Below are 26,888 nucleotides of genomic sequence, written 5' to 3'. Positions count from 1 at the left end.
CAAAAAATTTACTTCAGATCCAATTTTTTTTAATTTTACCAAGGGTAACAGGAGAAATTGAACAGCAAAAGTTGTGCAATTTGCCCTGAGTATGCTGATACCCCATGTGTGGGGGTAAACCACTGTTTGGTAAATGGCAGAGCTCGGAAGGGAAGTAGCGCCCTTTGACTTTTCAATGCAAAATTGTCTTTAATTGAGATCGGACACCATGTCGGGTTTTTGGAGAGCCCCTGATGTGCCTAAACAGTGGAAATCCCCCACAAGTGACATCATTTTGGAAACCAGACCCCCAAGGAACTTATCTAGATGTGTAGTGTGCACTTTAAACCCCCAGATGTTTTCACAGAAGTTTATAACTTTGAGCCCTGAAAATAAAAAATCTTATTTTTTTTCACAAAAATGATCTTTTCGCCCCCAATTTTTTATTTTCCCAGGGGGTAACAGGAAAAATTGGATGCCAAAAGTTGTTGTGCAATTTGTCCTGAGTACGCTAATACCCCATATGTGGGGGGGAACCACTGTTTGGCCGGTTTCACACGTCAGTGGCTCCGGTACTTGTGGTGACAGTTTCCTCACGTACCGGAGACACTGACACACGTAGACACATTAAAATAAATGTGTCTGCAGATGTCAGCGTCTTTTCAAGGACCGTGTGTCCGTGTGCAAAACACGGAGACATGTCAGTGTTTGTGGGAGCGCACGGATCACACGGACCCATTAAAATCAATGGGTACGCGTAAACACGTACCGCACACGGATGCCGTCCGTGTTTTTTTTTAAGTCATAGGGTTAAAATTGAACAAATTGTTTCAGTACACAGACACAGACACACGTACAGCACACGGACAGCACAGGACGATAAACACAGACACACGGATAGCACACGGATGACACACGGATGTCCTATGTGCACACACGAACACACGGATAGCTCCGGGACCGTTTCTTCCGGTACCGTAAATATCTGGACGTGTGAAACTGGCCTTTGGGTGCATGCAGGGCTCGGAAGGGAAGGAGAGTAAGATTTTACCGGCAGATCACCGACAGAGCAGGGGAGAACAATGAGAGCCGTGTTCAGCACCCCGCCCCGGGGAACAGTGCTTACTGTAACACTTTTTCTCTAGCGCCCGTTGTTCTGCCCATTCTAGCGAAGGTCAGGTTTCGTATCTAGCTTTAAAAAGGTTTAATACCATAGTTTTGGTTTTGCTGTGTTTTAGCACCACCCAGTGGTGGTTAAATTATTACCTGTGTTTTTCAGTAACTATTAGAGTGTTGCATTCTGGGATTCACCAAGGTATCATGGGAAGGGGAAACTCCATTTTCTCTCTGTGTATTTCCCTGGACGCACGTGTTAATCTGCTGTGTTGAACTACCTCACTTACTTGCCATTCCGGTTAAGATTATCCGGTAAGACCATTATCCCTGTTCTTGCTATGTAATGTTGTACAGAGTGTGATTAACTGTATAGCAGCTAGTACACAGGAAATGTGATTTTTGGTTACCTGCTGTATGTAGTTATTATAGAAGTTGCATCATCCTGTATGCTTTCCCTGTTAGTTGCAGTCATGTTATTATTTGCCCAATACTTATACAAATCATTTGTATTCTTATAGTTTTACCGCGCTCGTGTTTACCAATAAACAAGTTAGACTACAGAGAACAGTCTGCTTATTTGGGAGACAGAAGTGGTTTATGCTGTATGTCGGATCATACACCGTATCAACGTGTATGAAGACAGAACAGTAAAACGGATTCTTGACGCCAGCTTGGCCAGTAAAACGGATTCTTGACGCCAGCTTGGCCAGTAAAACGGATTCTTGACGCCAGCGGAGGCCAGTAAAACAGAAGCTAAATACCAGCGGAGGCTAGCAAAACCAGGCTAGACGCCAGCAATAACAAGACCACTTACACAGCCGCTTGTACCACACCGCACAGGCTGCAGATACCGCAGCGGCCGCCATATTGCCCGCCAAGCGCTACACGTCTCAGTCTACGCTGAAGTCATTCCTACCCGCTCTGAGACGTCCTACAGCCTGCAAACGGACACACGATGTCTGCAAGTCGAGCATCCTCAGTCAGGACGAGGTCTCAAACAAGCCGCTCTAGCAAGTCTTCCTCGAAAAGGTCTGTCACCCTCGCCCGAGCAGAAGCTGAGGCGGCGAAGGTAAGATCCTCCTTCGCTGCACAAGAGATGCAGTTAAAGTTAAGACAAGCAGAGCAAGAAGCAGAAAGAGCCCGCCTGCAAGCAGATAGAGAAGCGAAAGAGCCTGCCAAGAAGCAGAAAGAGCCCGCCTGCAAGCAGAGCAAGAAGCAGAAAGAGCCCGCCTGCAAGCAGATAGAGAAGCAGAAAGAGCCCGCCTGCAAGCCGATGGAGACGCAGATACAGCACGCCTGCGAGCGACCTTAGAAAGGCTTTCCGCCGAAAAAGAAGCAGCAGCCGCAATAGCCAAAGCTGAGTTCTTAGAAGCCGTGGAGTTTCCCGAATCTGAGCGTGACAGCGACGTACGTGGACCAGACCTTGATCGTCAGGACCCTGCTCAACGCGTCTCAGAATATGTCCACCAACATCCCGGAATTGAAGACAACTCTGATCCGTTACACCAACCAGCCTATACAGATTACCAGAGATCCTTCCCCCAAACACCGTACTGGAAGCAGGAAGGTATACTGCGAAACGACGTCGACCACCACTATCGTCTTACAGAACAGAAGGTACGGCCTCCTCCCAGACTGACAGGGACACCCTTCGCTTCAGAACAGTTTTATACAGACTTTCCTAAGCCAGAAGCTCCAACCAGGTATGAGGATGCACCACACACACTGCATGATAACAGCACACCAGCTCATGTTGACACTGACTCAGCCACTATGAACTTTGCAAGGTTCTTTACCCGCCGGGAGTTGGTGACCAAGGGACTTGTAAAGTTCACCGATCGAGCTGAAAGCTACAGAGCTTGGCGAGCCTCCTTCCAGAACGCCATCAGAGACTTGCATCTTTCCAGTAGTGAAGAGTTAGATCTGCTGGTTAAGTGGCTTGGGAACGAGTCAGCCGAACAAGCCAAAAGAATCAGGAACATTAACATAAAGTACCCACACACAGGACTTCGCATGGTGTGGGAGAGACTCGAAGAATGTTATGGGTCAATAGAAGCTATAGAAAATGCTTTGTATAAAAGAATTGATGATTTCCCTAAGATAGCAAATAAGGGTTATCAAAAGCTCAGGGAGCTGAGCGACTTGTTAATGGAGGTACATGCTGCTCAGGCAGAAGGTGACCTACCAGGGTTGGCATTCCTGGACACTGCCAGAGGTGTCAACCCGATTGTCCAAAAGCTCCCTTACAATTTACAAGAAAAGTGGGTCAGTCACGGGTCCCGTTACAAACAGGCTCATAAGGTGCCATTTCCTCCTTTCAGGGTGTTTGTAGACTTTGTTGCTCAGCAGGCTAAAGTTAGAAATTACCCCAGTTTCGATTTCACTATGTCATGTACCACTGCCTCCGGTGTAAAACCCAGTAAAACACCAGTGGCAGTACACAAAACTAATGTTACCTCCACAGGTTTTGCTTACAGGGCAAGTAAGTCCTCTCCAGAGGAGGACAAACCTCAGGATCTCAGCAAACACTGCCCCCTACACAAGAAACCTCATCCTCTACTAAAATGTAGAGCCTTCAGGGAGAAGCCTCTAGAAGACCGTAAGGGCTTCCTAAGGGAAAACAAGATATGCTTCAGATGCTGCGCGACTACCTCACACTTCGCCAAGAACTGTGAAACCAGTGTGAAATGCGCAGAATGCAGTAGTGTGGAGCACAACACGGCTTTACACCCTGGACCACCCTCAGGGGTATCGTCACGAGTAGAAGAGTCTGCCGATAAACAGACGGACACTGACATTGACACCCCAGTGGTCACTTCTCAGTGTACAGAGATCTGCAAGGAATTTGTAGCAGGGAGATCCTGCTCGAAGATCTGTCTTGTCAGAGTATTCCCAGTGAGCCAACGGGATAAGGCAATCAAGGTATATGCAATATTGGACGATCAGAGCAACAGGTCTCTAGCTAAGTCCTTTTTCTTCAACACCTTCAACATTGCTGGTCCCGGCTCTCCGTACTCCTTGAAGACATGTGCAGGTACTGTCGAGACGGCGGGGAGAAAGGCGACCGGATTCAAAGTAGAGTCTATAGACGGTCAAACCTGCTTATCCTTGCCATCGATACTGGAGTGCAATCAAATTCCCGACAACAGGTCGGAGATACCTACACCAGAGGTAGCAGCTCATCATACCCACTTGAAATGTATAGCTCACCTGATACCGGAGCTTGACCAAGGAGCTCCTATCGTCTTACTCCTCGGAAGAGACATTTTACAGGTCCACAAGGCTAGAGGACAGATCAACGGCCCACAAAACGCCCCATATGCTCAGAGACTTGACCTAGGATGGGTCATTGTGGGAGACGTCTGTTTGGGTGGAGCACACAGGCAGACATCAGTCAACAGCATGCTCACCAATACCCTCGAGAATGGACGCCCGTCTCTCTTCCAGCCATGCGAGAGCAGTTTCCTGATTAAAGAATTGCCACACAACGCCCTTCCACCTTGTCCGTTAGCTGATCCTTCCTGTGAAGACCATGCATGCGATGGTGAGGAAGATCATATAGGGTGCACAGTTTTCCACAGGACAAGAGAAGACAACCAGGTAGCAACGTCCATAGAGGACAGACTGTTCTTGGACATCATGGAGCGGGAGATAGTAAGAGATGAATCAAAGAGTTGGGTCGCACCTTTACCATTCAAACCACAGAGGCAACGCTTACCCAACAACAGAGAACTTGTGTACAGTCGATTTGTCTCCCTTACACGCAAACTGCAGAAGTCACCAGAGACAAAAGAACACTTCTTTACCTTCATGGAGAGAATATTCCAGAGTGGCCACGCGGAAATTGCACCTGTACTTCAAGATTCCGAGGAATGTTGGTACTTACCTATTTTCGGCGTGTATCATCCGAAGAAACCTGGTCAGATAAGAGTGGTATTTGACTCAAGTGCCAGATACGAAGGTGTTTCTTTAAACGACGTCTTTCTATCTTGTCCAGACCTCAACAACAGACTGCTGGGAGTACTTCTTCATTTCCGCAAAGATGCAGTAGCATTTATGGCCGACATACAACAGATGTTTCACTGCTTCCTTGTTAAAGAAGAACACAGAAATTACTTGAGGTTTTTCTGGTACCGCGATAATGACCCCTACAAGGACATCGTGGAATATCGTATGAAGGTACACATCTTCGGGAACAGCCCTTCCCCTGCTGTCGCTATCTATGGGCTTAGACATTCAGCCAGAGAGGGTGAAGCAAAGTACGGATCGGATGTAAGATCTTTTGTGGAAAAGGATTTCTACGTAGATGACTGCCTGAAATCCACACCCACAGATGAGTCGGCAGTCAGTCTCCTGAAAAGGGCGCAAGAAATGCTCGCTTCATCCAATTTGAGGTTGCACAAAATTGCTTCCAACAGCCAAAAACTAATGGCAGCCTTTCCCTCTCAAGATTACTCAACCAATTTAAAAGACTTGGATTTAAGCACGGACTCCCTCCCTATGCAGCGGAGCCTGGGTTTACTTTGGGATTTGAAAAGGGATGCATTCACCTTCCAGATCAGCGAAGAAGAGAAACCTTTCACGCGTAGAGGCGTCCTGTCCGTTGTGAACAGCTTGTACGATCCTCTGGGATTTGTAACTCCTGTAACTATCCAAGGTAAAATGATGTTGAGAGACTTCACCCAAGAGACGTCCGATTGGGATGATCCGCTTCCCAGTGAGAAAAGAGACTTGTGGGTAAGATGGAAGAACTCGTTAGAAGCCCTGTCAAGTCTCTACGTTGCACGACCATATGCTTCTGTGCCATCAACAGAAATCAAGATGCAAAGGCTTTGTATCTTCTGCGATGCCTCAACCAAAGCAATTGCAGCAGTGGCGTATTTGAAAACTACTGACATCAACGAACAATGCCACGTGAGACTTGTTATGAGCCGGACAAAACTGGCCCCACTCCGTGAACACACAGTACCCAGACTGGAACTCTGTGCAGCTGTGTTAGCAGTAGAGTTAGCTGAGTTTATCTCGACAGAAATGGACCTGGAGGTCAAAGAAATCGAGTTCTACACCGACAGCAAGGTAGTGTTGGGGTACATTTGCAATGAAACTCGTCGTTTCTATGTCTATGTCAGCAATCGGGTGCTAAGGATCAGGAGATCCACCGACCCTAAACAGTGGCATTATGTGTCCACAAACTACAATCCTGCGGACCACGCAACCAGATCCATTGAAGCAAGACTCACACATGAAAGTTTAACCAGATTCCTGGCAGAAGTTTCGGCCATTATTAATGCCAGACCATTGACTTCACTTTCTAGTGACTCTGAGGATCCGACCATTCTCACTCCTGCCATGTTAGTTACTCAGAAAGCCAGCGTTCTCAGCGCTCCACCTGGAGAATTTAGCAACAAGGACCTCTACAGACGACAATGGAGACAAGTCCAAAGTCTCTCCAATACCTTCTGGGACAGATGGAGGAAGCAGTACCTCTCTACCTTACAACCCAGGAAGAAGTGGCAGACCGACAAACCAAACATCAAAACCGGTGATGTTGTTCTCATGAAAGACAGCCAGTCTCACCGTAATGAGTGGCCACTAGGCCTCATCACTAATATACTCCCAAGCAAAGATGGGAAGGTGCGTAAGGTCGAGGTCAAAGTAGGCAAGTCCGGGGAGAGTAAACTATTCCTCAGACCAGTTGCGGAACTTGTCTTACTGTTTTCGCCAAAAGAACCTGTGGGTGGCATCGGTTGATGCCAAGCGGGGAGTGTTCTGCCCATTCTAGCGAAGGTCAGGTTTCGTATCTAGCTTTAAAAAGGTTTAATACCATAGTTTTGGTTTTGCTGTGTTATAGCACCACCCAGTGGTGGTTAAATTTATTACCTGTGTTTTTCAGTAACTATTAGAGTGTTGCATTCTGGGATTCACCAAGGTATCATGGGAAGGGGAAACTCCATTGTCTCTCTGTGTATTTCCCTGGACGCACGTGTTAATCTGCTGTTGAACTACCTCACTTACTTGCCATTCCGGTTAAGATTATCCGGTAAGACCATTATCCCTGTTCTTGCTATGTAATGTTGTACAGAGTGTGATTAACTGTATAGCAGCTAGTACACAGGAAATATGATTTTTGGTTACCTGCTGTATGTAGTTATTATAGAAGTTGCATCATCCTGTATGCTTTCCCTGTTAGTTGCAGTCATGTTATTATTTGCCCAATACTTATACAAATCATTTGTATTCTTATAGTTTTACCACGCTCATGTTTACCAATAAACAAGTTAGACTACAGAGAACAGTCTGCTTATTTGGGAGACAGAAGTGGTTTATGCCGTATGTCGGATCACACACCGTATCAACGTGTATGAAGACAGAACACCCGTCCTTGTGGTACTGATGCAGCACATGCATGCCACACGTGTACCGCAAGTATTACAGACACATACACTGATATTTTGGTACCGGAAATATCAGGACGTGTGAAAGAGGCCTTACAGCGGGTTTTTATGTTTGGCTGCTGTCACACGCTAAAAGATGCTTTTTATTGCAAAAAATAGTTTTTGCATCACCACATTTTGAGAGCTATAAATTTTCCATATTTTGGTCCACAGAGTCATGTGAGATCTTGTTTTTTGCGAGACGAGCTGACATTTTTATTGGTATCATTTTTGGGCACATGACATTTTTTGATCGCTTTCTATTCAGATTTTTGGGAGACAGAATGAGCAAAACCAGCAATTCATGAATTTCTTTTTGTGAGGGGGGCGTTTATACCGTTCTGTGTGTGGTAAAACTGATAAAGCAGTTTTATTCTTTGGATCATTATGATTACAGAGATACCTCATTTATATTTTTTATGTTTTGGCACTTTTATATAATAAAAACTATTTTATAGAAAAAATAATTATTTTTGCATCACTTTATTCTGAGCGCTATAACTTTTTTTATTTTTCCGCTGATGGAGCTGTATGGCAGCTCATTTTTTGCGGGACAGGATGACGTTTTCAATGGTACCATGATTATTTATATCCATCTTTTTGATTGCGTGTTGTTCCACTTTTTGTTCGGCGGTATGATGATAAAGCATTGTTATTTGCCTTGTTTTTGTTATTGTGTTCACTAAAAGGGTTAACTGGTGGGACAGTTTTATAGATCAGGTCGTTGCAGACGCGGCTCCCGCGCAATTTTCTCCGTCAGAGTGGGAAAGCCAGTAACTGAGGGCAGATATTAATAGCCTAGAGAGGGTCCATGGTTATTGGCCCCCCTGGCTAAAAATATCTGCCCCCAGCCACACCAGAAAAGGCACATCTGTAAGGTGCGCCTATTCTGGCACTTAGCTTCTCTCTTCCCACTCCAGTGTAGCGGTGGGATATGGGGTAATAAGGGATTAATGTCACCTTGCTATTGTAAGGTGACATTAAGCCAGGTTAATAATGGAGAGGTGTCAATTATGATACCTATCCATTATTAATCCAATAGTACGAAATGGTTAATAAAACAAAAACACATTATTAAAAAATATTTTATTGAAATACAGACACATGATGTTTTGATATTTTATTATACTCTTATTCCACCTGAAGACCCTTGTCACCTGAAACAAAGTTAAAAAAACAAACAACAATATTCCATACCGTCCGTCGTTACAGTCTTGTCCCACGCTGTAAATCCATCTGAAGGGGTTAAACCATTTTACACCCAGGAGCTCTGCTAATGCAGCCGCCCCTGTCTGTAAAACTTGGTGAATGAATGGAATGCAGGGGAATGTACTGTAGTTACCTCGAGTCGCGGTGATGCGCCCTCTGCTGGATGAACACATATGAACTCGAGCGTAGGAAAATATTCTGAAAAGGGACCGCGATGGGAACTCTGGTGGCAGGCACTTTTGCTAACCTTTTTCTGGCTTTGTTGGAGGAGGATTATATGTACAATATTGGAAATAATTTTTTGAGGCATATCAGACTTTATGTTCGCTATGTGGACGACATTTTCATGATATGGGACGGACCATTTGATGATTTTGTGCAGTATCTCAATGAGTCTAATCGAATGAATATGTTGTTCACATCGAGATATGGAGGCCTTGATTTGGAATTTTTAGACGTACAAATTAACATTGTGGATGGTGCGATCTGTACCAGAGTGTTTCGAAAACCGTCTGCTACAAATTCTGTCCTACATTTTGATAGTTTGCATCTGGTTCATGTAAAATGCTCCCTCCCTTATAGCCAATTATTAAGATTGAAGAGAATTAATAATACTCAGGAGAGCTGCACTCAGCAGGCAGAAGAGTTGTGTGACAGGTTCCGTTGTAGGGGTTATCCCAATGAACTTTTGAATGAGGCTAACAATAGGGTTAATCAAGCAAGAAACAATAATTGTGGTTCTGCCCACAAACGCGATAAGAGATTTGTTTTTTGTTTTAAATTTGGCCCTATGGACGGTATTATACGGTCTGCTGTTCGCAGGAATTGGCACATTCTAGAACGTGATACAGATATTGCGGAGGTGGCAGCAAGGTGTCCCATTATTTCTAATAGACGCAGTACCACTCTAGGTGACATAATAGTGCAAAAATGGATGGTGAAGCAACAAAGTTAGGCCGGCGTCACACTAGCGAGTTTTACGGACGTATGAGAGGTGCAGAAAATACGGATTGCATACGGTACAATGATTCTCTATGGCCCAGCTCCTATCTGCCGTATTTTACGCATCCGTATTATACGGTCTTCTACGGCCGTAGAAAATCGCAGCATGCTGCGTTTGTCATCGTATTGCGCAAATAAAATCACCAATGGAATTCTATGGGGGCGGGAAAATTACGGATTACACACGGACCAGCAGTGTGACTTGCGAGAAATACGCAGCGGTGTTCTATAGAAAAGCCAGCAATTCAGTGCGGTGTACAGTAAAATCACACTGACAGGTTAGAATAGAATAGCTAAGATAAATGTCTACACATAGTATAGGGGTATATGTATATATTTATATATATGTCAGTGAGACACATATATGTATATATATTAACTAGCTGTTTCCAGCCAGCTAACGCTCGGCACGCTCATTGCTATCTAATATAAACCTTGTGATATCTCTCTCTGTCCTTATCAATCTGCTCAGGTGTTCGTTGTTGATAACCAATCCTATTTTGTTGATATTGTTGTTGTCGATCAGCTACTGCATCGTTGTCCGGATTTTCCTGTGGCCTGTGAGATGGACCTGGCGACTTTTCTTGGCTCATTTTGTTTGGGAGAATGCAGATGCAATTAAATGTACGTTTACCTTGGCTGAAGTGGTTGAATTACATAGAAAGGAAGTGCTGCTTGTGGTAATGTGGGGGGCGGAGCCTCATGTGGTAATGTGTGGGGACGGAGCCTCATGTGGTAATGTGTGGGGGCGGAGCCTCGTATGGTAATGTGTGGGGACAGAGCCTCGTGTGGTAATGTGTGGGGACGCAGCCTCATGTGGTAATGTGTGAGGACGAAGCCTCGTGAGGTAATGTGTGGGGGCGGAGACTCGTATGGTAATGTGTAGGGACAGAGCCTCGTGTGGTAATGTGTGGGGACAGAGCCTCATGTGGTAATGTGTGGGACGCAGCCTCGTGTGGTAATATGTGAGGACAATGCCTCGTGTGGTAATGTGTGGGGACGCAGCCTCGTGTGGTAATGTGTGAGGACGAAGCCTCGTGAGGTAATGTGTGGGGGCGGAGACTCGTATGGTAATGTGTGGGGACAGAGCCTCGTGTGGTAATATGTGGGGACAGAGCCTCGTGTGGTAATGTGTGGGCACGCAGCCTCGTGTGGTAATGTGTGGAGACAGAGCCTCATGTGGTAATGTGTGGGGATGCAGCCTCGTGTGGTAATGTGTGGGGACGCAGCCTCGTGTGGTAATGTGTGAGGACGATGCCTCGTGTGGTAATGTGGGAGATGGATTATGGGTGGTGAAGGGATTATGGGTGGTGAAGGGATGGGGGTGGCATTATGGGTGGTGATGGGGTGGGGGGTGGGATTATGGTTGGTGATGGGGTGGGGGGGCGGGATTATGGGTGGTGATGGGGTGGGGGGCGGGATTATGGGTGGTGATGGGGTGGGGGTGCGTTATTATGGGTGGTGATGGGGTGGGGGGCGGGATTATGAATGGTAATGGGGTGGGGGCGGGATTATGGGTGGTGATGGGGAGGGAGGGCGGGATTATGGGTGGTGATGGGGTGGGAGGGCGTCATTATGGGTGGTGATGGGGTGGGGGGCGGTATTATGCGTGGTGATGGGGTGGGGGGCGGGGCTATGGGTGGTGATGGGTGGGGGTGGTTTTATGGGTGGTGATGGGGTGGGGGGCAGGATTATGGGTGGTGAAGGGGTGGGGGGGCGGGATTATGGGTGGTAAAGGGGTGGGGGGTGGGATTATGGGTTTTGATGGGTTGAGGGGGCAGGATTATGGGTGAAGGTGTGGGGGGTGGGATTATGGGTGGTAATGGTGTGGGGGGCAGGACTATGGGTGGTGATGGAGTGGGGGGCGGGATTATGGGTGGTGAAAGGGTGGGGGGCGGGATTATGGGTGGTGAAGGGGTGGGGGGCGGGATTATGGGTGGTGAAGGGGTGGGGGGGTGGGATTATGGGTGGTGAAGGGGTGGGGTGGCGGGATTATGGGTGGTGAAGGGGTGGGGGGGCAGGATTATGGGTGGTGATGGGGTGGGGGGCGGTATTACGTGTGGTGAAGGGGTGGGGGGTGGGATTATGGGTGGTGAAGGGGTGGGGGGCGGGATAATGGGTGGTGAAGGGGCGGGGGGTGGGATTATGGGTGGTGAAGGGGTGGGGGGGCGGGATTATGGGTGGTGATGGGTTGGGGGGCGAGATTGTGTGTGGTGATGTGGTGGGGGGGTGGTATTATGTGTGGTGAAGGGGGTCAGGATTATGGATGGTGATGGGGTGGGGGGCGGGTTTTTATGGGTGGTGAAGGGGTGGGGGGTGTTATTATGGGTGGTGAAGGGGTGGGGGGTGGGATTATGGGTGGTGATGGGTTGGGGGGCGAGATTGTGTGTTGTGATGTGGTGGGGGGGCGGGATTATGTGTGGTGATGGGGTGGGGGGGCGGGATTATGGGTGGTGATGGGTTGGGGGTGAGATTGTGTGTGGTGATGGGTTGGGGGGTGGGATTGTGTGTGGTGATGGGTTGGGGGCGTTATTGTGTGTGGTGATGGGTTGGGGGATGAGATTGTGTGTGGTGGTGGGTTGGGGGGCGAGATTGTGTGTGGTGATGTGATGGGGGGGCAGGATTGTGTGTGTTGATGTGTTGGGGGTCGGGATTGTGTGGTGATGGGGTGGGGGGGCGTGATTGTGTGTGCTGATGGGTTTGGGTGGCATGATTGTGTGTGGTGATGGGTTGCGGGGCGAGATTTTGTGTGGTGATGGGTTGGGGGGTGAGATTGTGTGTGGTGATGGGTTGGCGGGCGAGATTGTGTTTGGTGATGTGTTGGGGGCGGGTTTGTGTGTGGTGATTGGCTGGGGGCGCGATTGTGTGTGTTGATGGGTTGGGGAGCAAGATTGTGTGTGGTGATGTGGTGGGGGGTGCGGGATTATGTGGGGTGATGGGTTGGGGGGCGAGATTGTGTGTGGTGATGTGTTGGGGGGTGGGATGGCGGTGGTGATGTGGTGGGGGCGGCATTGTGTGTGGTAATGAGGTGGGGGGTGGGATTGTGTGTGGTGATGTGGTGGGAGGTGGAGCTACTGTGCAGGGGGGCGGGATTAGCGAGTAATCACGATGCCTCATATATATAGATATTTCATACAGCGCTAGATAGGAGAAAAGCCGGTAATTTTCCTATCTCCTTCACAAACCCAACATGATATGAGACATGATTTACATTCAGTAAACCATCTCATATCCCTTTTTTTTGCATATTCCACACTACTAATGTTAGTAGTGTGTATGTGCAAAATTTGGGTGCTCTAGCTATTAAATTAAAGGGTTAAATCACGGAAAAAATTGGCGTGAGCTCCCGCGCAATTTTCTCCGCCAGAGAGGTAAAGCAAGTGACTGAGGCCAGATATTAATAGCCTGGAGAGGGTCCATGGTTATTGCCCCCCCCCCCCCGGCTAAAACATCTGCCCCCAGCCACCCCAGAAAAGGCACATTTGGAAGATGCACCTATTCTGGCACTTGGCCACTCTCTTCCCATTCCCGTGTAGTAGTGGGATATGGGGTAATGAAGGGTTAATGTCAACTTGCTATTGTAAGGTGACATTAAGCCAGATTAATAATGTAGAGGCATCAATTATGACACCTATCCATTATTGATCCAATAGTATGGAATGGTTAAAAAAACACACACACATTATTACAAAGTATTTTAATGAAATAAATACACAGGTTGTTGTAATATTTTATTATACTGGTAATCCACCTGAAGACCCTTGTCACCTGAAACAAATGTAAACAAAACAAACAACAATCCATACCTTCCGACGATCAGTCTCATTCAGAGAGCATTAAAACTCGATTGGTTCAAGCAAAGGGGTTCCACGTTTGATTATACATGTTAGGGAATTCCATGGAGGAAACCCAGCGGTGCTTTCTGGCTTAGCAAGGGTGTCTCTTCCAGTGCAAGGAGGAGATCTGCATAAGCTTCTACTAAAAAGAGAGGCCATATGGATTATGTGCACTTGAGCGCAGGAATCAGCTGGTTTGAATGAAAGATTGGATATGTCCCTTTTCCTGTAATAAGCCGATTTTATTGTGTTTTTGTATTGTTTTCATTTGTTTTCTAAATGCATTTTAATTATGTACTGTATAGCTGCTGCACGTGTGTTCAAGCACTGGGGGTGGGGTTTAGCTGCCTCCCTCTGTTAAGAGGTGATGTCAGTCTCACTCACCTGTGTGACCAGTAGAAGCGCCACTGCAGCGCGAAACGGCTGTAATCCATTCCACTCCTGCTCTCATCGTGCCGATGCCGATGTTTTAAAGTATTGGAATAAAAAAGTTTTTTTAACCGGTGAGTGCCATCCGTTCCTTTCAATTTGTTGTAAATCACTTGCAGATTTGCAGCATTTCTGCCCAGAAAAAAACGCTGCAGATTTGCAATGTGTGTACATACCCTATGTGGATTAACTGATCATCCTCCACTAATAAGCTGATAGTAGCTCTTGCTTGTCTGTTTTTCTTATCCCATATCTGATTATTATCATTGGGTCTCTCTGTAGTGATTACATCTCATAAATCATCTTTAGACAATAACATCTCCACTTTGAACTTCCATAACTGATAATTCTCATTGTTCAGCTTAGCTACTGTGAGTCTCAGCTCTGAACTGCTGCTTATCTTTAACTTATTTGTCTTACTTGTTTTGAGAGGATTGTTCTGAAGTATTCTTTTGCATTCACCAAGTCCTTTTCTTCTTCTATGCTGTGTGTTGTGAATTCTGTTGTCGAACTCCCTCCTGTGGTCGTGAATGGTACTTCGGCGAGTTCTGTCTATGGGCTCCCTCTGGTGGCTATGAGTGAAGCTGCTGCTTCTGAGGTTCCTTACACAGGTGACGTGGTTTATCCTTTGGTTGGCTGCTCTATTTAACTCCTCTCAGATCGTTACTCCATGCCAGCTGTCAATGTTTTTGCATTGGTTCAGTTCGCTCCTGGATCTCTCTGGTGACCTGCCTTCTCCTGCAGAAGCTAAGTTCCTGATAGTCATTATTTGTTCACTGTTTTCTTGTCCAGCTGGTTATCATGATTTTGTCTTGCTAGCTGGAAGCTCTGGGATGCAGAGTGGCCCCTCCGCACCGTGAGTCGGTGCGGAGGTCCTTTTTGCACACTCTGCGTGGTCTTTTGTAGGTTTTTGTGCTGATCGCAAAGTTACCTTTCCTATCCTCTGTCTATTTAGTAAGTCTGGCCTCCCTTTGCTGAAACCTGTTTCATTTCTGCGTTTGTGACTTTCATCTTTACTCACAGTCAATATATGTGGGGGGCTTCCTTTACCTTTGGGGAATTTCTCTGAGGCAAGGTAGGCTTTATTTTCTATCTCTAGGGCTAGATAGTTCTTAGGCTGTGACGAGGCGCCTAGGTCTGGTCAGGAGCGCTCCACGGCTATTTATAGTGTGTGTGATAGGATTAGGGCTTGCGGTCAGCAGAGCTCCCACATCCCAGAGCTCGTCCTGTATGAGGTTTAACTATCAGGTCATTCCGGGTGCTCCTAACCACCAGGTCATAACACCACACTCAGGAGGCACAAATACAATTTTTGTAGACTGCCATTGTCAGAAAAATGTAAGGATAGTAACAAGGGTAGTTGAGTCCAAGGAAGTGAATGCCTGATGGTCTTGGAGCGTTGTTCTGTGCTGCTGTTCCAAACGCCGGCAAGGATACCTGTATATTCCGGCAACGCTGAAAGGCGGGGGACCTGGGGAGCGTCTGAGAAGCGCAGTGCGCATGCCCAGGAATCCCAGCCCCGCACTGTGCATAATGCATAACACAGTGCGGGGCGGGGATTCAGTAACAGGGTGGCCACACTGCCCGCACAGGCGCAGAACGGAACCCGGCACCAGCGCTAGGACGGCAAATGCTCTATGCGCCTGCGCAAGGCAGAAGAGCAGAGCGCAGGCGCCGGAATTCACACAATAACAGCGCTGAGGGGGCGGCGAAAATCTACACAAGAGATGACTGACGGCAGTTGGGCGCTTCTAAGAGGAGGCTTCAGTCCCACCTCCATGGACAAAGACAGGTATTTCAGCAGAATTATAAATACATTTATTGTGGGAATAACAGAAACAAAAACTAAAAGAGCCACCTTGTTAGAATGCAGCATTACTGCTGCACAAGGTGGCTCTTTTAGTTTATATCGGCTGGAGGGGGGTGACAGTGGCCCTTTAATCCATGTCAACTGGCTGCAAGTGTGATTTAGGTATTGCCAACACCTGTTAGGTGCCACAGGTAAGTTACAGGAGCTGTTAATTACACAAATTAGAGAAGCATCATATGATTTTTCGAACAGTGTCAATACTTTTGTCCACCCCCTTTTTTATGTTTGGTGTGGAATTATATCCAATTTGGCTTTCAGACAATTCTTTTTGTGTTTTTTCATTTAAGACAAATTAAATGAAGATAATAATAACAAAGACAGGTTTGCATCATCACATTCTACATTCCAGTGTTACAGCCCATAGGAAGTCACTGCCTCACAGATCCCCAAGGGTCAGGGAGTTCCTTTTGTTTTTCATGACGAACGATGCAAAAATTAATTCCAAAATGGATAAAGAGAGAAGACAAGCCCAACGAGATCAGGTTCTGAGAGAGAGGAGAGGATTGAATGAAGAGCAGGTATTGTTGTTCGCTTTAGGGTGAAAAGACATTATTGTAACGAACATGGACACTGACGCCTCAGAAATGGCATCCAAACAACAAAATCTAGAGAAAATGAGAAAGTCCAAAAGATATGAGATCCTTACAGAGAGAAGGATCATGGAGAACCTCATGAAGTCTCACTTTGCAGCCTCCGCTGAGCTTCAGAGGGCCATAACATTGTTCATTTGAGAGCGCACATTATTCCACTCCATAAACTGGAGCGACGTGGAGTCCGGCAGAGCCAAACCACCATTCCATTACAAAGTAAGTATAGCACATGGTGACATCCATAGTGTTACCACTGCCTAGTAGTACACATACCCACCATACACCTCATCATTATATCCCCAGTATACAGTATATATGTGAGGAGCCAGTTGTAAGATGTGTAAATTTCTCGTCTTAAAAAGTAGAAAAGCAGCACTCACCTTTAAAAATCACTTTTTTATTGACGTCCTTTTAAACATATCTTCATGAGAGACATAAGGAGCAGGTGCAGTTGTTCAGAGAGACCAGCCCATATGTTTTACAGGACATTAATGAAGAAGTATTTTTATACGGCGAGTGCTGCTTTTCTTCATTTTTGGCCTGCAATTGTTTCCCAAGTTTGATGTTTATTAAAGTGAGCTCTCCTGTGGTTCACGGACCCTTTTTTAAATGTGTAACCTGCAATATTGTGATCTCCACACAGACGTTATGATAGTGTCGAGTCGCTTCAATTTCTTTATTTTGATTATATTTCTCTTCTTACAGGAGTAATAGGCTGATGTAAATTAACCCCATTCCAGTAACATCCAGTAACATTCAGATGAGGCTGGTTTCACACTAGCGTTTTTGAACGCATGCGTTTTTTTTAAAAAACGCATGGTACAAAAACGCATGTAAACGCTGCGTTTTTTTGACGCACGCGTTAAACGCGTGCGTCAAAAAAACGCAGCGTTTACACGCGTTTACATGCGTTTTTGCATGCGTTTGCGTTTTTTGTGCATTTTTGGGAAAAAAAAAAAAAAAAGGTTACAATAACCAACCAATGAGAATAGAGTGGGCTAGAGAGGGCGTACATGATTGGGACTCAATATATAGACCCTAGGGGTACATAAAGTTTCAGAGCTTGCTACTGTTTCCGGTGTCACGATGGATCTTTCAATAGCGAACTTTAATTTCCAACTGGAGTTCAGCTTCAAGATTTTCCTTGCCTGTGTTTTTGCTTGGGAGCAAGACCGAAACCGCCAAAGATGGAGAAGGAGACAGCGTCGGCGTTTTTGGAGGCACCCCATCATTGAAGTGCGTGAGACCCGCGGAGCATATCACACCCTGTATGCGGAGCTGAATGCCAACCCGGAGAAATTCCAGGATTACACCAGAATGTCGCAAGATTCTTTCCGTGAATTACTGTCTCGTGTCGAAGGTTCCATACGGCGACAGGACACACGGCTCCGTAGAGCAATTCCACCCGAGGAACGTCTGTTGGTGACATTACGGTACGTTCCAAAAATAAACCAATGATAGTCAAATTTTGGGGTTATGACATGTATTTTGGGTTGTTTTTTTAAAATTTTTCTTATTGAAAAACAACATAAAATAAGAGCCGTTTTATAATGTTTTTTTTTGTTTCTTTTCCTTCTAGATTTCTGGCCACAGGAGAGAGTTTATCTTCCCTGCACTTCCAATACCGCCTTGGAATCTCAACCCTGTCCGGAATTGTTGTGGACACCTGTCGTGCGTTATGGAATGTACTCCGTGAGGAGTTTATACCCGTACCCACCGTGGACATGTGGCGGGAAATATCCAAAACATTTTTGAACGTGTGTGATTTTCCAAACTGTTTAGGGGCGGTGGATGGGAAGCACATCCGCATTGTTAAACCTGCAAGAACCGGATCTGAGTTTTTTAATTATAAAAAATATTTTTCGATAGTGCTCATGGCAATAGCGGATGCGGAGTGTCGCTTCATCGCCGTGGACGTTGGAGCTTTTGGCCGTGGCAATGATTCCCAGACCTTCAAGAGCTCTGATATGGGCCGCCGTGTGTATGGCAACAATTTTAATTTCCCACCTCCACAGCCTCTCCCCAACACTCAAGGGTCACCGCTGCCATTTGTTATGGTTGAGGATGAGGCCTTCCAGATGTGTGAAAATCTCCTGAAGCCATATTCTAGTAGGGACTTGGACCATACTCGCAGAATATTCAACTACAGACTGACAAGGGCAAGAAGAACCGTAGAGTGCAGCTTTGGCATTCTGGTTGCAAAATGGCGCATTCTCGCAACAGCCATCAATCTAAAAGTGGAAACAGTGGACGAGGTGGTCAAAGCCTGTGTGGTTCTACACAATTATATAATGGCTAAGGAGCGACCCCACATTGAACTTGATGAACCAATTTCACACCCATTGCCCGATTTTCATCATCACCCGATGAGGTCAACTGCAGCCGTTGGTCTTATGCGTGACCAATTTGCGGCCTATTTTGTGTCCGATATTGGACGGGTTTCATGGCAGGACAATGTTGTTTAAATGTCCTGTTGTATGTTAATGTTTACCAAATATTAAATACTGATACCAATTTTTCAAATTAATAAACTTTTTTGTGTTCACCAGGTCTCCTGTCTTTTTCCTCTCTAAAGGTTGAACAAAGATGGGCAGTAGTAGTATATCATAATTTGTAATCCAAAACAAGGAGTGGGTGATAGTTGATGAGGTAATAATTTGATTTTTTTAATCATAATTGACCTCTGTTGCACTCCCTATTTTGGTTTACAAACAATGATATAAACACGCATACTTATAATGTAACCAGATTTAAATTTCTTTATTGGTAATCTTCTTGACGTCATTGCGTCACGACTGGCACGCTCTCTATTCCCGTCAAGTCAAGTGTAAGAAATAATGAATTCATGATGAACATAAACATGATCATGAATTCAAAATTTCTTACACCTGCCAAGGTGAGGATAGATAGTTAGCGTGTGCCAACCATTGTCCCATCAGTTTGACAAACATTGTCACATAATGTGCTATATAGAATATGGTGAATATACAAGTCAGTAATCAACTAAACAGGTCAGGTGTCTATTTTGACATCTGACCGGTTCAGTTGAGTTCTGAACTTGATTTACACCATTTTCTCTTTGTACAGTGACACTACACCAGTTAAAAATTAAAAATAAGAGTATGGAAATAACTACTATTTTTTTGGCCAACTCATATCTGTATACTAAAGAAACACATATAGATGTTGTCTGGTATTTTATACTACTGGAGATATGTGTAGGCCAAAAGAATAAAAGTGTGTAAACGCAGTTTATTGGTGTGTATTTAGAGCGGTGAAAGACACAATAAACCAAACATAATTGTTGAAAATAAACTTTTTTTTATTGGGGAAAAACACAAATTTATTTTTTTTTACCGCGCCGGGTTGAACCACGCCGGCTTGGGGTTGAGTGCCGTAACTGGGGGGTATTTAGAACTGAAGCCTGGCTCACCGTGGAGGAGGCAGAGGTTGCAGGAGAATGGGCAACAAAACTTGAAGGGTCTGGAAGTTCGGGGATGGGGCTTAAAACATGAGGGGCTTGAGACAAACTGCACGGTTGAGACACATCGGAAGGTGATGGGGGAGGAATAAACAAAGTTTTCTGTTTCTTATGGGTTTTGCCAGTTTTCTGTGTTTTCCGGGTTGGGGGAAGTCTTTTGGGGCTAGGGTGTAAACTTTGGGTGGGAGACACGTCAGGACCCGGCTCCACAATTTCACAGTCAGTCTCCATTGTGGAGCGCTCGGCAATCTCTGAGTCCAATGGGGGGAAAGATAAAGTCCCGCCTGGGTCCTGGTGCCTCGTTGGGGGGGGGGAAACAAAAACCCTCCCAGGATCCTGGTGCCTCTTTGGGGGGGGGGGGGAAATTAACACCCTCCCAGGGTCCTGGGGCATCGTTGGGGTGGGGGAAACAAATCCCATACCAGCGTCCTGCTGCATTGCTGGTGGGGGGGAACATAAAGCCATGGATGGTTCTTGGTGCATCGGGGTGGGTCCTGCCCGGAAACGTATGGCTTGGTCATGCATCATGGGGTGCCCGGTGCGATACGCCATGGATGTGTCCTGCTGCATCGGGGGGTTTCCTGCCCGGAAAGCAACGCCTCGGTCCTGCTGCATCGGGGTTGGTCCGGTCCGATATGCCAGGCCTCGGTCCTCCTGCATCGGGGTGGGTCCGGTCAGATATGCCAGGCCTCTGTCCTGCTGCATCGGGGGTGGGCCGGTCCGATATTGCATGGATGGGTCCTGCTGCATCGGGGGTGGGCCGGTCCGATATTGCATGGATTGGTCCTGCTGCATCGGGAGGTTGCCGGGCCGATAAGCCACGCCAGGGTCCTGCGTCATAGAGGTGTCAGCGGAGGAGGTCCAAGCCGGAGCAGCGGTCGTCACGGTGGTGGCGGTGGGATGTCCAACAGCACTCGTCATCGTGTTGGCGCTGTACTGGAGAACACCTGTTGAGGGAATAGAGGTGGCCGTGCAGTGGTATGCAGCAGAAGTAGGAATGGTGTTTACTTCGGACAGTGACGGCACAGTTGGATATGCCGCCACATTACGACTCTGACTCTGCTGCATAGCCTGCCCCAAAGCAACATTGCAGGCCTGCATCACACTCAGCTGGAGATCAGGGCTAAGGTGTTCCGACATGCTCTGGTGGATTTTATTAAAAAAATGATGAGCTGGCTTCTGGAGGTCGGCTTTAACTTGATCAAGGCTTTTAGCGACATCCTGGATGCGGCACTGTAACAGGTTATGGGACACATCCATTTTGTCACTTAAAGCCTTGATAGCTTCGTGTAAAACCGAGCTCAAGTGCAAAAACTCGGGCATGAGGGACCTATCCGAAGCCCTCTGTCGCTGCCGGGATGAGCCCGCAAAAATGGGTGCAGTGAAAGAGGACTGCGAAAGGGGAAGACCTGATGGGCCAGCTCCCTGGTCTCCAGTGACTGTGGAAGACCCACCTGGTGCTGCGCTGCTGGATGGCTGGGACGGGTCCGTGGCTGTCGGCTGAAGGACCGCTCCAGAACCTGTGGCGACAGTCGTGCAGTGTGTGCTGTGAAAAAATAAAACAGAAAATTAATACCAAACGATAACAAGACGGTACATCCTATGGAATTAAAAATGACAGATTATGTCAATGCAATACAACCGGAGGCATGTGACAAATACTTACGTTCTCAAGAGAAGGACCGGTCTCAGGAAGGCCAGCACACGGTGGTACTTGTACAGCCGGTGCCTTGCTCCGGAACCACTAGCTGCACTCTTCTCTGCACGCAGGTCCTTGTTGAAGCGGTCCTTCATGGAACGCCAACGTGTTCTTACTTTGTCCACTGTGAAATAACAATAAAATATAATGGTCAGAATCAGGACTTTTGGCCATGCTCTCGTGACTGTGTGTGATGACAGAAACTACGAAAAGTTTCTGTCATCACACACAGTCAAGAGAGCATGGCCAAGGTCTGTTTCTTCACACTATCGTGCAATACTTACCAAATGCATTACGGACCCGTGGCGTTGAATTCTCCCAGCCATCCCACAACGCTTGGGCCACCTCACTCCACAAACGACGGATAACACTATTGACGGAGTGCTGTTGATCCCGGCTGTCCCACAACGGGACTCGCTCCTGTACCAGAGTGATTAGCAGGTCATTATCGATGTGGTCATCGTCCCGTTGTGAAACCTAAAATTTAATTAAAAAAAATTAAGTTTGCTCAACCACATTTAAAAAAAAAAAAAAAAAAAATGAGAAAGGGCAGAAATATGAAAGACAACTTAAATAAGGACAGTCTGCCTGGTATACATACCCGCTGCCGTCTTCCACCTGGACCTTGACTCCGCTGCTCCGTTCCTCTCTGTCCCTCAGTTGAAGTGCTCTATAGAATAAAAAAAATATAATTGCCTCATGTGTCGATGTGACAGTCAATACTTACCAAGCTGACGGAACAAAAAATTACCTCGCTCACGTGATCCACTTCTGATTGCCGTGGCTGGAATTCATCATCAGACGAAGAAACCGGAGAAGACATTCTGATGCGTGTTGAAAGAAAAACATTGAAAAAATTAGGACATGTAGATCCAAAAAATTGAAGAATAATGCATTGGCAAGGATATACTCACATTGCTCTGTGTCTTGTCCAACAATGCGTCCGGGCAGGGTGCTGTCTTCCTTGGAGTCTGATGAGAAGTGACCAGAAACTTCCCCCAGCCTTCCTTTTATAACCCTTCAGCTATGGGGGAGCCTTATCAGTGTCTAGACAACCTTATCTTAACTATGGTGCCAAAAAAAACGCATGCTTCAAAAAAACGCATGCGTAAAAAAAAAACGCATGCAAACGCATGTCCAAAAAAACGCATGCGTCTCCATTGACTCCAATGCAATTTTTTTCCAAAAAAAAACGCATGTAAACGCATGCGTTTTTTTGGAAAAAAAAAACGCTTTGCAAAATACTACATGTTGCATTTTAGAAAGTGAACGCATGCAGTTAAAAAACGCATGCGTTCAAAAACGCGGACAAACGCGGACATCAAAAAACGCACGCGTTTTTAATGTTAAATATAGGGAAAAAAACGCATGCGTTTTTTTTTAGAAAAACGCATGCGTTCAAAAACGCTAGTGTGAAACCAGCCTGAGACAACTAAACTGGACTTTCTCATATACCGGACTGTGACAAATACTATCGAGCTTCCACCACATAACAGCCACGTAGATGCGAGCACCAAACATCCATTATTCCAATCGCCATATTTGGGGTCAGGAAAAATTTTTTTCCCCTAATATAAGGATATTCTAACACCAAATCCTTGGGGTTATTTTTCACCTTCCTCTGGATCGAAATGGCAAGTAATTAAAGGATGAAATTGAAGGACTTCTTTCAGGCAAACTTGCCATGTCACCATCTGGGTGACTCATCTACAATGTGGTGGTAAGGAGAAGACTACCAAATATGGACACAGAAGGCAGCGGCTGCTCCTTCTCCACTGGTTATGGGCAGCTCCTTCTCCACCGGATATAGACAAAAGGAAGGCAGCGGCTGCTCCTTCTCTACTGGATGTCGACAGACAGAAGGTAGTGGCTGCTCCTTCTCCCCCAGGTGTCGACAGACAGAAGGTTGCGGCTGCTCCTTCTCCACCGGATGTCGACAGACAGAAGGTAGCGGCTGCTCCTTCTCCCCCAGCTGTCGGCAGACAGAAGGTAGCGGCTGCTGCTTCTCATACTTGTCCATATACAGACAGATGGCAGCGGCTGCTCCTTCTCATACTTGGCCATATACAGACGGAAGGCAGCAACTGCTCCTTCGCCTACCTGGCCATGGACAGAGTGAAGAAGCAGCTGCTCCTTCATCTACCTGGCCATGGTCAGACAGAAGGCCATATGGTTGATTGCGTTGCTGTAAGAATCCAGGAAAACTCGAAGTACAGACACACGTCACACATTCCTGCTCTTCCCCTTTCCATCATGTGTGATCCTGACCTCAATGTGCAAAAACAGCACAAGTGCAACCAAAGGCCTGAGGAGCGGAATCACCATCATCTGCTCCTTTCTATAGAAAGTGACTGTATCTACAGACTTTCTTATTTCATCTTTGCATACTAGTAACAACTTCCATGCAAAAGTAAATATATTGAACATCTATGGTGCTTCTAGATATATTCTTCTGATATACAGATCAGCTTTTTGGTATTTTTATTAATATCCTGATGACCTAATGTAATTGTGGAAGGTGCTGAATATTTCTCAAAAAGATTTCTGAATAGAGTAAAAAATGTAAGTTCTAAAAAGAGATGAGAGAATTTAATCTACTCAAACTTTACAAGTATCCTCATTTTCCAAAATTAGGATTATTTTGTAATTCACTTCTGTGCAGATGCAGCTGGCCTCCATTGTTCTAAACCGTGAAGAGTAGAGATGAGCGAATATTTCAATGTTTGGTTCGGATTACAATCCCCGAATTTGCAATATTCGCCAATTAATTCAACGAATATTCGCCGAACATAACCAATCGCCATTCATGTCAAAGGGAGGCAAAAACAAGCGTAGGCACAACACCTTATAAGGGCCCCAAATTCTGCCAAAACACCTCAAATGAGAGACAAACACCAGGAAAGTGGCCTCAATTCACCCACAGTACAAACTGTAGCATGACACTGCAGCAATCAGCCAGGCATGAAGACACGCATGAAGGAGACCCAACCAGGAGTATACACATTTCCAAAAATTATTGGCAGACACCAGCAAAGTGTCATCAATTTCACCACAGTAGAAATAGCATAATAGGGACTGACAAGTCTTCCACTACACCCAATCCAGCATATGGACACCCAACCTGGAGTGTTCACATTTCCAAAAATTATTGGCAGACAATACCAAAGTGGCATCAATTTCACCACAGTAGAAATAGTTTGATAGGGACCAACAGGTCTTCCACTACACCCAATGCAGCATATGGACACCCAACCAGGAGTGTTCACATTTCCAAAAATTATTGGCAGACACCACCAAAGTGGCATCAATTTCACCACAGCAGAAATAGTATAATAGGGACCGACAGGTCTTCCACTACACTAGTGATGAGCTAATATACTCATTACTTAAGATTTCCAGAGCACGCTCGGGTGTCCTCCGAGTATTTTTTAGCGCTCGGAGATTTAGTTTTCATCGCCTCAGCTGAATGATTTACAGCTATTAGCCAGGCTAAGTACATGTGGGGGTTGCCTGGTTGCTAGGTATTCCCCACATGTAATCAAGCAGGCTAGTAGCTGTAAATCATCCAGCTGCGGCGAAGAACACTAAATCTCTGAGCACTAAAAAAATACTCAGAGGGCACCCGAGCGTGCTTGGGAAATCTCAAGTAACAAGTATATTCGCTCATCACTACACTACACCCAATAAAGCGGATGGACACCCAACCAGGAGTTTTCACATTTTAAAAAATGAGGGCGTTTGTGAGGCAGTGACCGCTGTTATATGCGAGTGTCGCTATGTGTCCTCCAGGATGCGCACAGAAGAGTATTAAGGCCGCTGGAGTACATTGCAGTCACAGGCATAGCTGTGATTGCAATGCAAAATAAAAGTAAGTGTTGGTCTTGGGTAAGCTATTTACCCAAGGCAGATTTAAGTAAACCTGCTATGGGCATGAGTGGACTACAGGATGGTAGTGGGGCGGTCCGCTTTCTCCCGGCCAGGTCTTCCAAGTGGATGAAACATATACACAAAAAGCAGGAAGTCCAGTCACCAGCAAAATGAAGCACCGTATTAGGTAGAGGAAAATTAGGCTATGATTTGAAAAAAAAACCCTTTGCACTTTATTGTTATTTCATATAAACATCTTGCTTACGTCGTTTCAGACCACATAGGGTCCTCAGTCATAGCATTGGTGACTGGACTTCCTCCTTTTTGTATATATGTTTAATTCGCCTGGGAGTCAGCTCAGGATCCCCATGTCCATGCACCACATTCTATTAACTCTGGAGTGACCACAATTGGATGAATCTTTGGTGAGCTGAAATACTTTTTCTGTTTCTTGCCTTCCAAGTGGCCTGTGGCCACAGGTTTCTTGTAAAAACCCTGCCGCAAAGGGTTGGGTGTGTCAGTCTTGGTTTGCAACCTTGCAGAGCAGGAGGCTCTGCAAAGCTTCAACCTGTGTGAAGCAACACGGAGCCAAGCAGAGCCAAAAGGCCTGGAACCCCTCAGCGTACACGGCGGTGCAGTCGCGCATGGCAACCAGTCTTGGATATGGTTTGTCTTGTTTCCCGGCTGCGAACCGGAGGATACCTTTTATGTTCAGTTGTAAGTTTTCTTTGAATATAAAAATACATTTGTTTTAAACTTCCTGTAGTCACTGCCTGTCTGTCACACTGCACCAACTCCGCTGCACTACATATGGTTGGAGAATGCGGGCAGTGTGAACTGAGGCATAACCCAAAGCATGCTGTATGTCAGTAATTACGCCTGCAACGTTACAGCTTAAGCCTGCTGACAAAATGGAGGAGCTTTTGAAGGAGTTGGTCCTCACTCAGCAAAGGCAATAGGAGCAGCGGCAGCAAGAGCAGAAGTAGCAGCTGCAGTTTCAGCGGCAGCAGCAGGAGCTACTGCAGTTACAGCAACAGCAGTTAGAGCAGCAACAATGGCAGCAGAAGCAGCACAATCATAATCAGCAGCTGTTGTATCAGCAGCAGCAAAAGACTAATGATATGATTTTTCAGCAGGTTGCGGCTATGCGAGTGGCACCCACCGCAGCGACCATGCTCCGTTCAAAGGCCTGGTACAAAGTCCGGTCAGCGCTGAGGAAGATAAGTCCTGAGGACGATTTGGAGGCTTTCCTCACAGTGATTGAATGCACAGCAGAGTTTGAGTGCTTGCCGATGACCCAGTGGGCAGAAGTGGTGGCCCCTTCCTGACAGGAGATGCCCAGAAGGCCTACCTGGACCTGAGTTGGGATGATGCAC

The sequence above is a fragment of the Ranitomeya imitator genome, chromosome 1, assembly GCF_032444005.1.
Source record: "Ranitomeya imitator isolate aRanImi1 chromosome 1, aRanImi1.pri, whole genome shotgun sequence".
NCBI classification, from domain to species: Eukaryota; Metazoa; Chordata; class Amphibia; order Anura; family Dendrobatidae; genus Ranitomeya; species Ranitomeya imitator.
The sequence above is the reverse complement of the archived record's forward strand: the minus strand, read 5'-3'. Positions refer to the sequence as shown.